General features: G+C 32.4%; 1 pseudogene; it reads left to right on the plus strand.

The window, feature by feature from the left end:
• Positions 1-489: 489 nt before the first annotated feature.
• Positions 490-19783, plus strand: part of LOC141562002 (NADH dehydrogenase [ubiquinone] 1 beta subcomplex subunit 9 pseudogene) — a 113338-nt pseudogene continuing 94044 nt past the window's right edge.

Raw genomic sequence — 19783 nt, forward strand, 5'->3', positions numbered from 1 at the left:
CAGTTGCTTTCCCTATAAGAGGGAAGAGGTAGATAGTCCCATAATCTGCTAGTAGATAGTCCCATAATCTGCTAGTCTAGGTGAAGGGGCACCAATCATTACACTGATTAAGCATTCATTTTAAAAGTCTGTTGTGATCTAATGTAAGACTGCAGCCTCAGTAACTTCCCAATTCTGTTTTTTACTAAAAGGTAAGTATCCCTTTATCTCCATACCTGCTAAGACATATTTAGCTTCATTCAGTCACAAATCTTTTCCCATGATTTATAGATGACACTTAGACAAAACATATTTAAATGTTTTCACCTTTCCTACACTTTTTTACTTCCAGAGCTTTGGGAGACTGAAGAGCAATGTCTTCAAATTTAAAAAAATGGTTGTGCTCCCCTAGTCTGTCCCATATCATTATGATGAATGAATTAGGAAAACTGGGACATTATTCATTGTTGGTGGAGTTGTGAAGTGATTCAACCATTCTGGAGAGCAATCATGGCCCCAACTCCTGAGCGGAACAGGTCTTATGTGACCAGCATTGCCTGTCGACCTGAAATCGTAAAGATTGTGAGCAAAGAGGGGCAAGAGCCAGGGTGGTGTGAAACTCCATTTATTACAAAGACTGCAGGTCCTTTTATCATCTCAGTGCTTGTTTCTAGTTACTACTATATACGTAATCACATTCTAGACTATAGTAGATACATGATTCTCTACAGAAAGCTACACATAGATATGATGTGTGCATTCCTTTCCTAATAAGGATATTCAAGGTACTCCCCTCTAAAGTCTGGCACACCTCTCCTGGGCACTGCTATGTTTCTCCTTTGGGTGAGACCTCCTTCCTCCCAGCACCATCTTTTTCACCCTTACAAGGCTACCTTCAGATTACCTGAGAGGTGCCCTGTGCAATATCCAAGGCTGGCGGGGGGTTAGCAGGTCTTCATACACTATACCCAAAGGGCTATAAAGATGTTCATACCCTTTAGTGTTTCTACTAGGTCTGTATCCCAAGAAAATGGTAAAGGAGAAGAAAGGATTGGCGTGCAAAGTTGCTTGTAGCAGTCTTTTTGTAGTGGCAAAGAATTGGAAGATGAGTAGATGACCATCAATTGGGGAATGGTTGAATAAATTATGTATATGAAAGTAATGGGATATTATTATTCTATAAAATATGAACAAGCTGATTTTAGAAAGGCCTGGAAAGATTTATACAAATTGATGGTGAATGAAAGAAGCAGAATCAGGAATACATTGTACACAGCAAGAGCAAGAATGGGCGATGATCAACAATAACAAACTTGTTTTGTTTTGTTTTGTTTTTTTTTCATTAGTTCAGTGATCTAAGGCATTCCCAATAAACTTTGGATGGAAAATAATATCCATATCCAGAGAGATATAGAAACTGAATACATGTTATATTCATTTTTTTTCTTATTCTTCTGTTTTATTTTCCCTCTTGTTTTCCACTTTTGTTCTGATTTTTCTTTCCCAAAATGATTCATAAGGATATATGTTTAAAAAAAGAGTCTACATGTATAATCTCCCCTCTCCTCACATGTTGTTTTTAATGTGTGATGGAGGAAAATTAAAAAAAAAAAGAAGAGGAATATGAAGTTCAGTGAAGTGTATTGACTTACCTGTGATGACATGATCTCAAATTGGGTTTGAACTCAGGTCTTCCTGATTCCCAGTCCAGTTTACAAGAGACTTTTCCAAATGTATTTTTAATTAATGTATGTGTTCTCTCTCCTATAAATTGTATTATTTGTATATAACTTTTATAACTTTCACAGTTATAGCTTTACAACTTTCACACCTAACACAGAATGAGATACATATAAATATTTCATAGTATGAAATTTAAAGTCAAAAGGCAAATATAGGTTATCTATTCAACCCACACTATTTCATAGATTTTTAAACTGAGGATTAGAGGGGAGGAGTGATTTAAAAGATTTGCTCATGGTCTCAGAAAGAATTTGAATCTAGATTTGCTGATTGTAAATCAAATTGTTGATTTGTATTGCATGCAATAACTAACTTAACTGCCTCCAAAAAGATGGCTAAATCATTGTGGCCATCTCCAGGCATAGGAAAGATTAAAAGTATTTTCCCTTTCTACCCACATCACTTTTTCTTGCCTCCAATTTCTTCCTCCCCTCTCCCCAATACCTTGCCTGTAATATTGGGAATATATAGGAGGAGGGAAAAGAAGTGGACACTTCATGACCAGAACATTTTAGTGCTCACATTTATACAATGTCTTAAAAAAGGACTTTTTAACTTGATAATCTTTTTTTGGGGGGGGGGCACTTTAGTGACTTAATTTGCATAATTCCAATTTGCTTTTCAAAAAGTTGTTTTCTTATAATTTTTTAATTTTCCAAATATATGCATAGTTTTCAACATTCACATTTGCAAAACCTAGTGTTCCAAATTTTTCTCCCTTTCCTCCCCTCCTCTCTCTAAGATAGCAAGCAATCTGATATGTGGGTTAAACGTGTGTAATTCTTCTCAACGTTTGTGTCATGTGCAGGAAAAATCAGATTAAAAAGGGAAAAAAAGAACATAAAGGAAAAAAAAACACCAAGCAAACAATATCAGCAAAAAATTGTGAAAATACTATGCTTTGATCTACATTCAGTCTCCAGAGTTCTCTCTGGATGCAGATGGCTTAATCACAAGTCTATTGGAATTGCCTTTAATAACCTTATTGATGAAAAGAGCCAAGTAACAATCTTTAGTGAATGTACTATTCTAGATCCCTTCCTCTCATACGTCTTCATTCCCTAGAGCATGCCAATGCCAGAAGTCATGGGATCCAGAGAAGAGAATAATTACAAACTGACTAGATATCAGGAAAATATGTGTTTGAATTCTTTTTTCTGACTATTACCACTGTGATTACTAGTTACATAACCATGGAAAGTCACTTATTCTTGCTGAAACTCAGTTTCCTCATATGTAAAATAAGGAGTTTGGACCCTATTCCAGTGGTTTTTGGAACTCAGATTACATTTTTATTATTCATGACTCTTCCCACCCATTTTATCTTAGAGTTTACTAATTTAAAAAAAAAAAGTTTTATAGGAAAAATAATTTAATCAACATGGATGGGGTTTTCCTTCCTACATCAGTCATTTCAGACACATTTGTGTGCAGTCAAATCTTATGTATGTTGGCATCTTGGAATGTAACTAGTAAAGTGAAGTTCTGGCCTTTAAAAGATAAATGTTCTACATGGGAAGCTAAGTGAGTGCTAAGGTCAGAAGCTTTTTAACAGAGATCCATTGCCTCTTCAGCAGCCATGATAATATTCAGCTAAGCTCTAACACTTATGTGCCTGCAGAGTCCAAATCTTTTAGGAACCATAAGAAAATATTACTAACGCTGCTAATGCTAGTGAAGCAAAAGAATAAAAGAAATTCACCTCTGCAGATTTCTTTTCAGAAGACAATTGCCAGGAATAGCTTCCCACTCTCCTCCTTGAAATGGCCCAGCTGCTCTGGTCTTGTGGAAATGCAAGTTGTTGGCTATGTCATTGGTAGCTTGGACTGGCAGACCCTTTATTACATAAAGACATCACCTTGACAACAACAACAAACAGAAAATTCTATCAAATCCAATCAAAGGCCTCCAATGTGATGAGCTTAAATGGCCATAAGTAATATTTCTAAGAATGGTCCAAAGTCCATATACCTGGGTGTTAGGAACTGAATGTGGATTACATAGGTGATGTTGACATTGGCTTTCTTTTAAAAGAGTTTAAAAATTTTCCTTGGAATTTGAGTGGTCCAGTTCAAAGGCTTGAATTGATGTGTCTTTAAGCATTGATCCAGCTTCCTTTTCATTTAAGGGATAAAGAACTCAGCCAAAGGGAGTTAATGTTTCTGAGATTTATCAGGTTTCCTACCCTAGAGAACACAGAGGGTGTGATGAGAAATTTTTACTGACATGTCCTTTTAATAATTTTACAAGGAAATTTATTCTTTTTTAATAATAGCTTTTTTATTTTCATAATATATGCAAATATAGTTTTCAACCTTCACTTTTGCAAAACCTTGTTTTCCAAAATTTTCTCCCTCCCCCACCACAATCTGCTTTAGAGAACATGCAATCCAATACATGTTAAATATGTACAATTCTTCCATATACATTTTCCCATTTAAAGGAAATTCATTCTTTTTTCCAGTTTCTTATTGTAGTATTTATTTGTTTTTTTAATACACATTGCTTTATGAATCATCTTGCAAGAGAAAAATCAAAGCAAAAGGGAAAAACCATGAGAGAAATAAAAAACAGAAAAAAAGAAGTGAGCATAGCAGGTGTTGATCTACATGCATTCTCCTTACATATTTTTCCTGGATGCAGATGGCATTTTCGGGTCAGTCTTTTAGGATGGCTTTGGATCACTGAACCACTGAGAAGAATGAAGACTTTCATAGTTGATCATCATATTTTCTTGCTTTTTGTGTACAATATATTCCTGGTTCAGATTGTTTTGCTCAGCATCAGTTCATGTAAATCTTCTCAGGACTTTCTATAATCAGCTGGTTAATAATTTTTTATAGAAGGATGTTTCATTAAATTCATGTACCAAGAGATTGTTCAGCCATTCCCCAATTGAAGGGCATTCACTCCTTTTCCAATATTTTGGATCACAAAAAAAAAAGATATTACAAACATTTTTGCACATGTGGGTTGTTTTCCCTCCTTTATGATTTGCTTGGGATACAGATCTAGTAATGGCACTACTGGTTCAAAGAGTATGCACAGTTTGATAGCATTTTGGGCATAGTTCCAGATTGCTCTAAAATGGTTGGATCATTTCACAACTCCACCAACAATGCATTAATTTCCGAATTTTCCCACATCCTCTTCAACATTTATCATTTTCTTTTCCTGTCATCTTAGCCAATCTGAGAGGTGTGATGTGATAACTCAGAGTTGTTTTAATTTGCGTTTCTCTAATCAATAGTGATTTGTAGCATTTTTCATATAACTACAAATGGCTTTAATTTAACCATCTGAACATTTTCTGTTCAAATGGTTTGACCACTTATCAATTGGGGAATGACATGTATTCTTATAAATTTGACACAATTCTTTACATATATTAGAAATAAGACCTTTGTCAGAAATATTGACTGCAAACATTTTCCCCCAAAATTTGTACTTCTGTTTAAATCTTGTTTCTATTGGTTTTGTTTGTGCAAAACAGTTTTAAATTTAATATAGTCAAAGTTTTCCATTTTGCCTTTCATAATATTTTCTAGTTCTTTGGTCACAAATTTTCCCTTCTCCAAATATATCATAAGTAAATTATCCCATGTTCTCCTAATTAGTTTATGGTTTCATCCTTTATACCCAAAGCTTGTATCCATTCTGACCTTATTTAGACATGAAGTAGGTTTCTGACATATTATTTTCTAGTTTTCCCAACAATTTTTGTCAAATACTGAGTTTTATTCCAGAAGATGGAGTTTGAGAGGTTTATGAAATATTAGATTACTAAAGATCTTGATTATTGTATCATATGTCTATCTAATCTATTCCACTAATCCACTAATCTATTTCTAAGTCAGTTCCAAATTCTTTTTATGATTGCTGCTTTATAATATTGTTTTAGATGTGGCACTGCTAAGCCACCATTCTTTGTATAATTTTTCATTAATTCCCTTGATATTCTTCACCTTTCATTCTTCCAGATGAATTTTGTTATTATTTTTCTGAATTCTATAAAATAACATTTTGGCAATTCAATTGGTATGGCATTGAACAAGTAGATCAATTTAGGTAGATTTGTCATTTATATTATGTATGTTATTTATATTAGCTTGGATTAGCCATGATCAATTGATATTTTTCCAGTTATTTAGATGTGATTTTATTTGTGTAAGAAGTATTTTGTAATTGTGTTCATATAACTCTTGGGATTGTTTTGTCTGGCAGAGTCCCAAATACAGTAATTTTCTATAATAATTTTAAATGGAATTTCTCTTCCTATCTCTTACTGATAGGCTTTGTCAGTAATATATATATATATAGAAATGTTCATTATTTGTGTGGGTTTATTTTATATCCTGAAACTTTGTTAAAGCTGTAAATTGTTTCCAATAGGTTTTTAGATAATTTTCTAGGATTCTTTAAGTACATCATCAGCAAAGAGTGATAATTTTATTTCCTGATTTCCTGTTCTAATTCCTTTAATTTCTTTTTTTTTTTTCCTTATTGGTAAATACAACATTTCTAGTACAATGTTAATAATAGTGGTAATAATGAGCATCCTTGTTTCACCCCCCCTGATCTTATTGGAAACGTATTCAGCTTCTCTCCATTACAAATAATGTTTGCTATAGATAGATACTGCTTATTATCTTAAGGAAAGGTCTGTTATGCCCATGATCTCCAGTGTTTTTAATAGGGATTGGTGCTATATTTTGTCAAAAGTTTTTTTCTGCATCTATTGAGATTATTATATTATTTCTCTTGGTTTTATTAATTGATATGGTCAATTGTGGTAATAGTTTTCCTGATATTGAACAATTCCTGCATTCCTGGTATAAATCCTACTTAGTCATAGTGTATTATCCTGCTGATAAGTTGTTGTAATCTCTTTGATAATAATTTTTTTTGCATTAATATTCATTAGAAAATTGGTCTGTAATGTTCTTTCTCTGTTTTTGGCCCTTCCTGGTTTAAGTATTAGTGTCTTATTTGTGTCATAGAAAAAAATTGGAAGTATTCCTTCTTTGTCTATTTTTCCAAATAGTTTATATAGTATTGGAATTAATTGTTCTTTAAATATTTGGTAGAATTCACTTGAATACATCTGGCCTTGGAGTTTTTGTTTTTGTTTTTTTTTTTTGGTTAGGAAGTTCATTAATGGCTTGTTCAATTTCTTTTTCTAAAATAGGACTATTTAGGAGCAGCTAGGTGGCACAGTGGTTAGAGCATTATCCCTGAAATCAGGAGGATCTGAATTCAAATCTGGCCTCAGACATTTAACACTTCCTAACTGTGTGACCCTGGGCAAGTCACTTAACCACAATTACATCAACAAACAAAAAATGGGACTTTTTAAGAATTGTTTCCCTCTTCTGTTAATCTGGGCAATTTATATTTTTGCAAATATTCATCCATTTTGGTTTGATTGTTAGACTTCCTGCCATAAAGTTGGGCAAAATAGCTTCTAATTATTGCTTTAATTTCTTTTTCATTGGTGGTAAGTTCACCCATTTCATTTTTGATATTGGTGATGTGATTTTTTTTTCTTTCAATTTTCTGATCAAATTTAACAATATTTCATTTTGTTTATTAGTTCAATAGTTTTTTTAGTCTATTTTATTAATCTTTTCTTTGAATTTCAAATTCTCTAATTTGGAATTTAATTTTGGTTTTTAATGTGTTCTTTTTCTAGCTTTTTTAGTTGCATGCCTAATTCATTGATCTCCTCTTACTGTATTTTATTTATGTAATTACTTACAGATATAAAATTTCCCCTAAGACCTGAATTAGTTCCATCCCATAGGTTTTGGTATGTTGTCTAATTATTTCTTGGAAGAAATGAGGGATAGTTTCTATGATTTGTTGTTTGACCATTCCTTCTTTAGAATTATATTATTTAATTTCCAAATAGTTTTTATTTTTGTCTGACTCTTTATTGAATACAATTTTTATTGCATCATCATCTGTAAAGGAAGCATTTACTCTTTCTTCCTTTTTTTTGTATTTAATTGTGAGGTTTTTATACCTTAATACATAGTCAGTTTTTGTGTAAGTGTCAAGTACTGCTGAGAACAAAGGTATATTCCTTTTTGTCCTTATTCAATTTTCTCCAGAAGTCTATGTATCTTGTTTTTCTAGTATTATGTTAACCTCCCTAGTTTTTTTCTTGTTTATTTTGTGATTAGAGTTGCCTGATTCTGAGAAGGGAAGATTGAGGTCCCACACTGAAAAAATTTTGGTGTCTATTTCTTCCTGCAACTGGCTTAAAATCTCTAGGGATTTCCCTATTTTACCACATGCTACATACACTTTTAGTATCCTTATTACTTCATTATTTACAGTACCCTTTATCGAGCTGTAATTTCCCTCCTTTTCTCTTTTAAGAACATCTATTTTTACTTTTGCTTTACTGATATCAGAATTACTAATCCTGCTTTTATTTTTAACTTCAGCTGAAGCACAATACATTCCGTTCCAGCCTTTTACCTTTATTCTATGTGTCTCTCTGTGCCAAATGTGTTTCTTGTAAAAAACATATAATAGAATTGATTTTTAATCCAATCAGCTATTTGTTTTCCCTTTATGGGAGAGTTCATCACATTCATATTTACAGTTATGATTACCAGATCTGTATTTCCTTCCATCAATTATTCTCCCCTGTATATACTTTTGTTCTTTCTTTCCACCCTCTCCTCAGTCAAGTGTGTTTTTTTACCCACACCACCCACTACCTTAGCTCCTATCACTCCTCCCCCTTTTCTTAGTAGTGTTTTTTTTTAACCCACTCCACCCTCTATCTTATCTTCTATCTACCCTTCTCTGCTCTTATCTTTTTTCCTCAGTGTTTCTGCCTGCCTTTCTATCCTGCTCCTACCTTTTCTTTCCTTGTTTATCCTCCTACTTTTTTTTTAAAGGATTAGATAAATTTCTATACCCAACTGAATGACTAATATATTCCCTCTGAGATTCAAACTGAAAAGATCAAGTTTCAGACAATGCTCAGACTCTTCTCTTTTTCTTTTTACTTTTTTTTTTATTGAAGTTTTTTTTTTTTTTCTTTCCAAGCAAGGATAATTTTTTCAACATTAACCCTTGAAAAACCTTGTGTTTCAATTTTTCCCCCTTTTCTCCCCATTACTTCCCCTAGATGGCATGTAATTAAATATATGTTAAACGTGGTAAAATATATGTTAAATCCAATATATGAATACACATTTATACAATTATCTTGCTGCACAAGAAAAAGCAGATCAAAAAGTTAAAAAAAAAATAAAATAAATAATCATGTATTATCCTGGGAATGGCTTTCTGTAATCTCTGTGCTAATATTTTACTTAAGATTTTTACATCAATATTCATTGGGGAAATTGGTCTATAATTTTCTTTCTCTGTTTTGATCCTACTTGGTTTAGGTAACAGCACCATATGTGTGTCATATAAGGAATTTGGTAGGACTCTTTCTTTCCTTTTATTTTTTAATCTCCTGTTTCTGCTCATTTCACTTAGAATTTTATTAGTTTGCATAGTATTAGAGTTAATTTTTCTTTAACTGTTTGGTAGAATTCACTTGTAAATTCATCTGGCTCTGGAGATTTTTTTAGGGGAACTGATTAATAGCTTGTTCTATTTCTTTTTCTAAAATGGGGCTATTTAAGTAATTTATTTCCTCTTCCATTAATTAATCTGGACAACCTATATTTTTGTAGGTATTCCTCCATTTCACTGAGATTATTAAATATATTGACATAAAGTTGGACAAAATAACTTTTAATTATTGCTCTAATTCCCTCTTCATTGGTGGAAAGTTCTCCCTTTTACTTCTGACTAATATTTTGCTTTTCTTCTTTCCTTTTTTCTAATCAAATTAACTAAAGGTTTATCTATTGTTGTTTTTTCATAAAACTAATTCTTAGTTTTATTTGTTAATTCAATTAGTTTTCTTACTTTCAATTTCATTAGTTTCCCTTTTTTATTTTCAGAATTTCAAATTTCATATTTAATTGGGGGTTTTTAATTTTTTTTCTATCTCTTTTAGAGATAAGCCCTGTAATGCTCTGGTTGGTTTTCTGGAAGTCTTTGGACCAGCCTTAGTCTCAGCTGAGTAATCACCATGAGAATAGCCAGAGATAAAGTCCAAAAATCTTTATTGTCTCCTTCATAGTCTTGTCTCCTTGCCTGCGGCTTGGGCTAGCTTACTGGAGGTCCTCCAGATTGCTTCTCAGAATGAATGGGTGAAACAACAAATCATAGACATTATCAAATTATAAAAAAACTAGAGGTAGAAAGGGGATTGCACTGGAAAAAGAGGAAGATGGAGGTAAAATAAGGGAAGTTACATCGTGTGAAGAGGCAAAAAAGACATTATAATTGAGGGAAAGAAGGGAAGAGGAATGAACATTGAATCTTACTCTCATCAGATTTGGCTGAAAGAGAGAATATCAGACATAACTGGTTTCACAGAGAAACATGTCTCACCTTATAGGAAAATAGGAGAAAGGAAAAGGGGTGGGGCTAATAGAAGGGAAAACAGAAATAGTAGGGCAAAGGCAAAAGAAAAGGGAATGGGGTTGTTAAGGGTGAGGACTGTTTGAAAGAGTTGGTGCTCTGAAGCAAAACTCTGGGGAGGAGAGAAAGGGCGAAAGGAATGAGAAGCATAACTTGGGGTAAATAAGATGATGGGCAATATAGAATTTGTCATTTTAACTGTAAATGTGAATGGGATGAACTGTCCTATAAAATGGAAGTGAATAGCAGACTGGATTAAAAGCCAGAATTCTACAAAATGTTGTTTACAAGAAACAGATTTAAAGCAGAATGATACATACAGAATGAAGGTAAAACACTGGAGCAGAATCTTTTATGCTTCTAGTGAAGTAGGAAAAGCAGAAATAGCAATCCTTATCTGAATTCAAGAAAAATCAAAAATAGATCTAATTAAAGGAGATAAGAAAGGAAACTCTATCTTTGTAAAGGGTACCATAGGCAATGAATCAATATAATACTAAATATATATGCACCAAGTGGTATAGCATCTAAATGTTTAGAGAAGTTAAGAGAGCTACAAGAAGAAATAGCAAAACTATACTAGTGTGGCTTCTCAACCTTGCTCTCTCAGAACTAGATAAACTGAGCCACAGAATAAATTAAAAAGAACTTAAGAAGGTAAATAGAATTTTAGAAAAGATAGGTGTGATAGATCTTTGGAGAAAATTGAATGGAGATTTAAAGGAATATATTTTTTTCTTGGCGGTTTATGGAATTTATACAAAAAAATACCATGTATTAAAATATTTTTCTTGGTGGTTCATGGAATTTATACAAAAATTGACCATGTATCAAGGCACAAAACCTACCTCTCTTTTTTCACTAGATCTTAATAAGTCATTTGAGCTTCTTGGTGTGAACTAATTCTTCTATTTTACCTCCCATTTCCTCTTTTTATAGCACAGACCTTTGTCTACCCCTTAAAGTATTTTTCTTTGATGTCATCACATTAGTGTCCATTCATAACTTCATCCTCAGTCCATGTGATGATGCGCTTTGTCTGCCCCAGTAACAGCTACAGTTCTTAATCGTTATAGATTTTGTTTTCTTATCTAGGACCTAAAAAGTTTAACCTTAAAATATATATATTTCCCCCTCTTTACATTTTTATGGTTCTTTTCAGTTCTGTTTATTGTAGATAAAATGTTCTGTTTAGTTCTGTTTTTTTTTTTAATAGAAATGATTGAAAGTCTCTTACTTCATTGAAGCTCTCCTGAAAGACAATGCTTGTAATGTTCTGCTTATAAACTCCTTTAAAAGTGTGAACTCTGAACTAGAGAATTAAGTACTATTTTAAATTAGATAATTATATCCATTTATATCCATTCCAGTGGATTTAGCACCTTGTAAAAATCTTAACAAATGCTGAATCTTACTGAGTAGTTAATTCTTGGTTGTAACTTCAGTTCCTTCACCTTACAGAATATGGCATTCTAGTCCCTTCAATCCTTTATTGTACAAGTTGCCAGATTCTGGATAATCTTGATTGTTGGTCTTTGATATTTGAATTGTTTTTGTCTGGCACTTTGCAATATTTTTTCATTGAGATTATAGTTTGGAAGTTTTGCAACAATGTTTCTTGGGGTTTTCCTTGTGGGATCTCTTTGCAGAGGTGATTGATGAATTATAATGAGTAATTTCCCCACTTTTTCTAGAATACTGGGGAAGTTTTCCTTAATGACCTTTTGTAGAATGCTATCCAGGCTCTTTTTTTGCTCATGACATTTAGGTAAGCCAATATTTTTTTAAAATATCTCTTCTGGATTTATTTTCTGGGTTGGCTGTTTTTCCAATAAATTATGTATTTCATATTTTCTTCCATTCTTTCATTCTTTTTAGTTTGACTGATTCTTGTTGTTTCACAAAGTCATTAGCTTCCATTTGCCTTCTAATATGTGATTTATTTCAGTTATCTTTTGTATCTTTTTTTCTTCCATTAGAGTTAATTCTGTTGAAGGAGCTGTTTTCTTCAGACTTTTTTTTTCCTTCCTTTTCCAAACTGTTGACTCTCTTGTGCATACTTCTCATTCTTTTCTCATTTTTTCTTCTACCTCTCTTATTTGCCTTTTGAAGTCTTTTATGAGCATTTCCAAGAAGCTTTTTTGGGTTTGAGACCAATTTATCTCACTCTTTGATACTTCTTCTGTGGACATTCTGTCTTTATTTGAGTTCTTGTTTTGGTCTGCCTTATCACCAAAGTAGCTTTCTATGCTTAATATTCTTTTCTGTTTCTTCCTTCTTTCCTTTCATTTTCTTTTGCTATTTCATTTTTTCTTTTCTTTTTTTTCTTTTTACTTTTAAGGTACCTCTGCTCCTGAGGTAAAGGGAGCATTGTTGCAAGCTTCCTAACAGCTCTGAGCCTCACTTTGAGCACAAGAGCCTCTTGTGCTTGCAAGGGGTAGCTTTGCTTGATTTTTTTTTTTCAGGAAACTGCCTGGTTTCCAAGAGTTTGCTTTCTGAGTTGGGACTGGAAGCTGCCCCACTGATGTGCTCCTCTACTGAGCCAGGTTTGAGGGTCTTAGTTGCTGATTTGCTATGGTTAAGACCCTTTCACAAGCTTTCCCACAATCTGTCTGAGCTGGGCTGAATACCCTTTTCACCCCAGTAAGAATGATCTTTCATGAAGTTTTGTTTTTTTTTTTTTCAATTTATCTCAAGATATGCTTTCATTTCATCACACTCTGTTCAGAGATTTGATTTCATGTGGATTTTGAGAAAAACTGTGGAAATTTATTATTAATGAATTTTATACTGCAAATATTTCATTTTGTTCCAATCCTGAGGCTGAACTACTGAAGAGGTCTGATCTAGGTTTGGTCTTGTGTAACTGGTATAATAACACAGAGTTCTAGATATGTAGTGAGGAAGACATGAGTTAAAATTTTCCTCAGATATTTATTAGCTGTGTGACACTGGGTAAGTCACTTAAACCTTCTCACCTTCAGTTTCCTACCCAAATAAAGATAATAATATTACCTACCCTGCAGAATTATTGTTAGAAGGAAATGAAGTTAACATATATAATGCACTTTCTAAACTCTAAATCTAAAATCTAAATCAATTATTGCTTATTATATAGTTTTAATGAAAATTCCTCTTATAATATTAATATATTACATTTGTGTAATGCTTTCACAAATGTGAGTTATTAATATTTTCATATACATGATCTAATGTGATTTTCATAACCTTCACAAACCTACATAAAATAAATCTCCCCCATTTCACACAAGAAAACTGAGATCCAAAATAAATTATTCACCTAATGTCTTGGAATGAGGATCCATCACAAACCTAGGATTAGAAAATTTATTTTGACTTTTAAAATTTTCTGCTTAATCATTCTACTTCAAGTTATAATTCATATTGCTTTTGTTAAAACAGAAGTTTTTAGCCTGGGGTGTGTGACCTCATTTTAAAAAAAAATTATATTTCAAGGTAATTGGTTTTCTCTATAATTTTATGTAATTTTATCTTATATATTTAAAGACATTCTAATAAGGAATTAATAAGCTTCAACAGATGACACAAAATGTTTAAAAACTCCTACTTTAGTATGCTATAAATAACTAAGGCCTTGATCTTGAAAATGAGGAAATGAAGGGAACTGAGTGGTTTAGGACAACAATTGGTTAATTGTAAGGATTGATTGAGCTACAGTGACTTCTTATTGTGCCTCAATTTTGGAGTTAAATTCTCTTTCTATTCAATTATAGGTACAGTTCAATTTCACAATCTTGTGAGAAAGCTTTATTCAGTTTTGGGAATTGAGAGAAAATGTTATTGCATTGTTTGAAACTAGATTGGAATGACTAGAAGATGTATCTCTACTTGCTGCTTACAGAACCTTAATTAAGAAACAAAGTTAGATGTAGTCCAATCAGATCCAAGGACCCATAAAAGAAATTTTCTAATAATTGTATACCTTAAGCAATCCATATATCTTATCTGAAAATTGGCCCTATATATGCTCAATCAGTTACTGCTTCCATGTTTCTTTGATTGTTCACAGACACATGGAGGGAATGGGACATCTCTTCTTTTCTGAATTCTGAGAATTGTACCTGCTATTCTCCCCTTCCCAATATAGAAAATCCCTAATCTAGGGGCAGCTAAATAGCGCAGTGAGTGGAGCACCACCCCTGAAGTTAGGAGGACATGAGTTCAAATCTGATCTCAGACACTTAACACTTCTTAGCTGTGTGATCCTGGACAAGTCACTTGATCCCAGTTGCCTCAGCAAAATCATAAAAAAAAAAATAATAATAATAATAATAAATCCTTACTCTTTTATCCAATAAGAAATCAGATTACCTAATATTGTAGTTGTTTCCTTTTAACTAATTGACCATATATGATCAATTGCTTTTAATGTATAAAAGTCTGTTTCCTTCTATATTCAAGATCTATCCCTAAGCTGAGGAAGGAGCCTACTTCTGATTTGTTAGGCAATTGGCATACATTGCTTAATAAATTTATATGCTCAGAAGATCAAATCTTTGTTTCCTCATTCATTTTTATCTTTCACAAGCTATCTTTTCTGGTTCTTCTTGCTGTGTGGTTTGTGACATACTACCTTGTATACACTAAGGGTTAGACTATTGGAGACAAAAAAGGGCTACACATTGAATGAAAAGCATAGTAGGATAAATTTCTTAACTTTTTTTTTTTTTTTTTTTTTTGCCATGGACTATTTGAGCGAAACCCATGGATGTCTTCTCAGATTAATCTTTTTAAATGTATAGGCCACAGAAGATTGCAAAGGAAACCAATTATATTGAAATAGTTATCAAAATAGTCAATAATCACAACATTTTCAAATGTAGTGTTTCAGCACCAGGTTTAAAAAGCCCCAATTTGAGATAGTTTTTCTTAGGAATAAGTTTCCTATCAGTATTTTACTATCATAAAAATGTGTTTTATCTACTTCTTGGAATCCATTTGGAACACTTCCCCTGATCTACTGTCTCTTTCTGCCCCTTTCCACCCTGTCCTGAACCATTCAGCATCCTACCCATCCTTTAAACTAGATCTAAAATCCTTCCCCTCTATGGATTTCCCTAACTATTTCACAGTCATTATAGCTTCTTTGTATATATTGTATATATAAATACATCTCTTATAGTACTTGTATTACTCCTTTAATATTTTTAACATAATGTTTTGCCTATAAGGAACTTTTATATGGATGCATATTGTTGCACAACCAGAATGTAAAATCATTGAAGTAAAAATCTAAGTCTTCTATTTCTTTGAAACTCCTTTTTTATCTATCAAATAAAATGGAAACTCAATAAATACTTTTAGTTCATTTGTGCATTTGTATACAGAGACTTTTTTTTTTAACTCAGCAGTATAGGAATGCCAAATGATATCCATTGAGGAACTGGTATATCTGTTGATAACTATTCTTAATAAGACCATTTCACAAATTGAGTAGAGGGGAAGAGATCAGATGTTTCAAAGAAACATTTAACTCATCCAAAAAATGACTCTGGGAAATATTGAAATATCACCACATACTATTTCCTTTGGATGCATATTAAAATAGAGATTAAAAAGTATATCCTTTTTGGAAACTAGGTATCCAAAGTCTAGGTGTGAATGTGATATCAAGATCTAGAACAAATTAACTCTTTAGGTATTTTTATTTCTCATATGACTGTAAGACACATCATTGGCAAAATTATTTTAGAAGTCAAATATATCATTAATACCACTTACATACTGTGTAAATGTCAAATGGTTAAATAGAAGTTTTTTTCTGTGTCATTTAAAGAGATGTACACTGAAAATCTAAAAATTTAAAGAGTCTTAAAAATACTTTTAGAAATTGAGCAATGTGATATGATGAGAAGAGAATGGGATTCTAGTCCCAATTTTGCCAGTAACTTGCTTTATGTCCTCTTTAGTCATAATCTGTTTGGGTCTCAGTTTCCTCATTTGTAAAATAAGGCTTTTATAAGAGTTATCTGAAGTCCATCCTGACAATGAGAATTGTCTATAGAATGTATGGAGTAATTCTTTTATGGATAAATCTGTAGTGTTTTCTGTTTTTGTTTTCTTGGGGTCTCTGGGAGCAGCCTTCGTTTCAGTTCAGAGTAATCACCACAAGAGTAGCCAGAGATTAAAATCTGAATCCTTTATTATCTTTTTCCAAGTCTTATCTCCTTCACTTGGGGCTCAGCTAGTTTTCTGGAGGCCTTCCAGCATCTTGGTTTCAGTACAGAAGCGAAGGAAGAGAGATTGCCACCAAGGTGGTGTGCGATGAAGTGAATCTCTCTAAGTCCAAGGGCTTGTGCTCCAGCCTTCAGTCTCCAGCCTTCTGTCCACTTGTCTCTGAATGAATCTAGCTGAGTTTGTCTGAGTTTATATGCTCTCTCATCATAGGTTTGAATCTTGTGGAACTATATTAAGTACTAAGTACATGTACTGAACTAGAGAACTTATTAAGCACCATGCTAAACAAACATTGTCTTTATCAATTCCACTGAGTTAGAACCTTGTAAGAATCTCGTGTTTCAAATTCAGAGTTCTAGCCCATAGCATAAAATATAGACCCATTAGTGACACTGCTGGTTCAAATAATATGCCAAGTTTTATAGCCCATTTGAGCATAGCTATAAATTTCTCTCCAGAATAGTTGGATCAGTTCACAACTCCACCAACTCCACCATCAATGTCTTAGTTTTCCCACATCCCCTTTAACATTTGTTATCTTTTCCTCTCTTCTTAGTCAATCTGAGAGATATGAAGAGGTATGATGACAATCTCAGAGTTGTCTTATTTTGCATTTCTTTAATCAATAGTGATTCAGAGCATTTTTTTTTTCTTTTCACTATAATGGCTTTAATTTCTTTGAAAATTGTATTTTTGTATCCTTTGACCAAAATATGAAATTTCTCACTGGAAAAACAATTGACATAAAATAGATCCAGGAGAGATAGTATAAGAATTGTCAGATTACTTACTACAAGCCATGATTTAAAAATAGTCTGAACATTTTTCAAGAAATTATCAAAAGAAACTGCCCTAATATTTTAAAACAAGAAGACAAAATAAATATTGAAGGAATCTACCAATTATCATCTGAAACAGAGCCCCAAATAAAAACTCTCAGGAATGTCATAGCCAAATTTCAAACCTTTCAGATCAAGGAGAAACTATTGCAAGCATAGAGATTGAACACAAATCAACACATGCAATGTTCACATTTTTTTTTTCCATTTTTTCCCATTCTCCCTCTTTTTTTCCCTTTTGCTCTGATTTTCTCTACCAACAGAATTCATAAAGCAATGTGTATTAAAATAAATTAAAAAAATTTAAAAAGCCATTAAGAAACAATTCAAAAACCATGTAGTTAGTCAGGATTAGACAGAATTTAGCAGCTTCCCACATTAAAAACAACAACAACAACAACAACAACAACAACAACAACAACAACTGGAAGGTTTGACATTTTGGAAGACAAAGAAATTAGTATTACAAGCAAGAATTTCTAACCCAGCAAAATTGAATGTTATCTTTCAAGAAAAAATGGATGTTCAATAAAATAGACAACTTTCCCCCATATATATTTTTTCAATGTATATTAACTTTTTATTAATACATTTCTTTATGAATCATTTGAGGTTTAAAAAAAATCAGAACCAAAAGGAAAAAACACAAGAGAGGAAAGAAACTGAAAAGAGAAATGAACGTAACATGTGTTGATTTACATTTAATCCCTATAGTTCTTTTTCTGGCGGCAGATGGTATTTTCTATCCAAAGTTTACTGGGCCTGCCTTGGATCACTGAACCACTGAGAAGAATCAAGTCTTTCATAATTGATTATGGCAAAATCTTGCTGTTACTGTATAAAATGTATTCTTGGTTCTGTTTGTTTTGCTCAGCATCATTCATATAAATCATTCCAAGCCTTGCTAAAATCAGCTATTTCATCAATTTTTATAAAAATAATATTTCATAACTTTCATGTAACATTCCCCATTTCAGTCATTCCCAAATTGATGATCCCCTACTCATTTTCCAATTCTTTGTCAAAACAAAAGAGCTGTTACAAACATTTTTGCACATGTGGATCCTTTCCCTCCTTTATGATTTCCTTGGATATAGATCCAGTAGTGGCACTGTTTTTTATAGCCCATGGACATAATTTCAAATTTCTCTTCAGAATGGTTGGATCATTTCACAACTCAACCAATAATGTATTAGTGTCCCAGTTTTCCCACAACCTCTCTAATATTTATCTTTTTCCTATTATCTTAGCCAATCTGAGAGGTGTGAGGTTGTACCTCAGAGCTATTTTAATTTTTATTTGTCTAATAAATACTGATTTGTAGCATTTTTCATGTAACTTGAGATTGTTTTGATTTCATTGTCTGTTCATATGCTTTGACCATTTATTAATTGGGGAATTGACTTTTAGTGTTATAAATCTGATCGAGTTCTTTATATATTTTAGAAATGAGCCCTTTATCAGAAACTATGGCTATACGTTTCTCCCCAGCATTGTACTTCCCTTTTAATCTTGTTTGCATTTGTTTTGTTTGTGAAAAAAAAAAGTTATTTAATTTAATATAATGAAATTATCCATTTTGTATTTCATAATGTTCTCTAACTCTTCTTTGGTTATAACTTTCTCCCTTCTCCAAAGATCTGATGGGTAAGCTATCCCTTGCTCTATTAATTTGCTTATGATATCCCCCTTTATGCCCAAATCATGTATCCATTTTGATTTTACTTTGGTAAATTTTTCAATGTGGAAGCTGCCAAATCCTATGTAATCCTGACTAGCTCATGGTATTTGAGGTGCTTCTTTTTGGCTGCTTGCAATACTTTCTTTTTAAAAAAAATTTTAAAATTTTTTTAAACAAATATTTTAATACATATTGCTTTATGAATCATGTTGGGAGAGGAAAATCACATAAACTGACATTCTGACATATTATTTTTAAGTTTTGCCAGAAATTTTTGTGAAATAGTGAGTTTTTATCCTAGAAGTTGGAGTTTTGAGGTTTATCAAATACTAGATTACTATAGTCATTGATTATATCATGTGTATCTAACCTATTCCACTGATCCAACACTCTATTTCTTAACCAGTTCCAAATGGTTTTGATTACTAGTACTTTATAATATAGTAGTACTAGGCTACCATCCTTTGTACTTTTTTTATATTTATTCCCTTGATATTCTTGACCTTTTGTTAAAATAGAGAACCTTTGAGTATTTCTTATCGAAAGATCAGAGCTCTATAAAAAATTTGATCTCCAATATGAGACAAAAATGAACCATAAAAAGGTAAAAAAGAAACAAGAAAGAGAAAGTCAATAAGGTTAAACTATTTATAATTCTATATGGCAAGAGCAATTTTAAAATGTACACAGAAGTTGAGAATATAAGATGACTTTGATGGGATCATTCTCCAAAAAACAAAATAAAGAGGTGATAAAGAACATTGGACAGGAAGAAGAAGGATGAATCCATATAAAAGAGGCATGGAAAAGCTAGATA

This window comes from Sminthopsis crassicaudata, chromosome 3 (assembly GCF_048593235.1).
Source record: "Sminthopsis crassicaudata isolate SCR6 chromosome 3, ASM4859323v1, whole genome shotgun sequence".
NCBI lineage: Eukaryota > Metazoa > Chordata > Mammalia > Dasyuromorphia > Dasyuridae > Sminthopsis > Sminthopsis crassicaudata.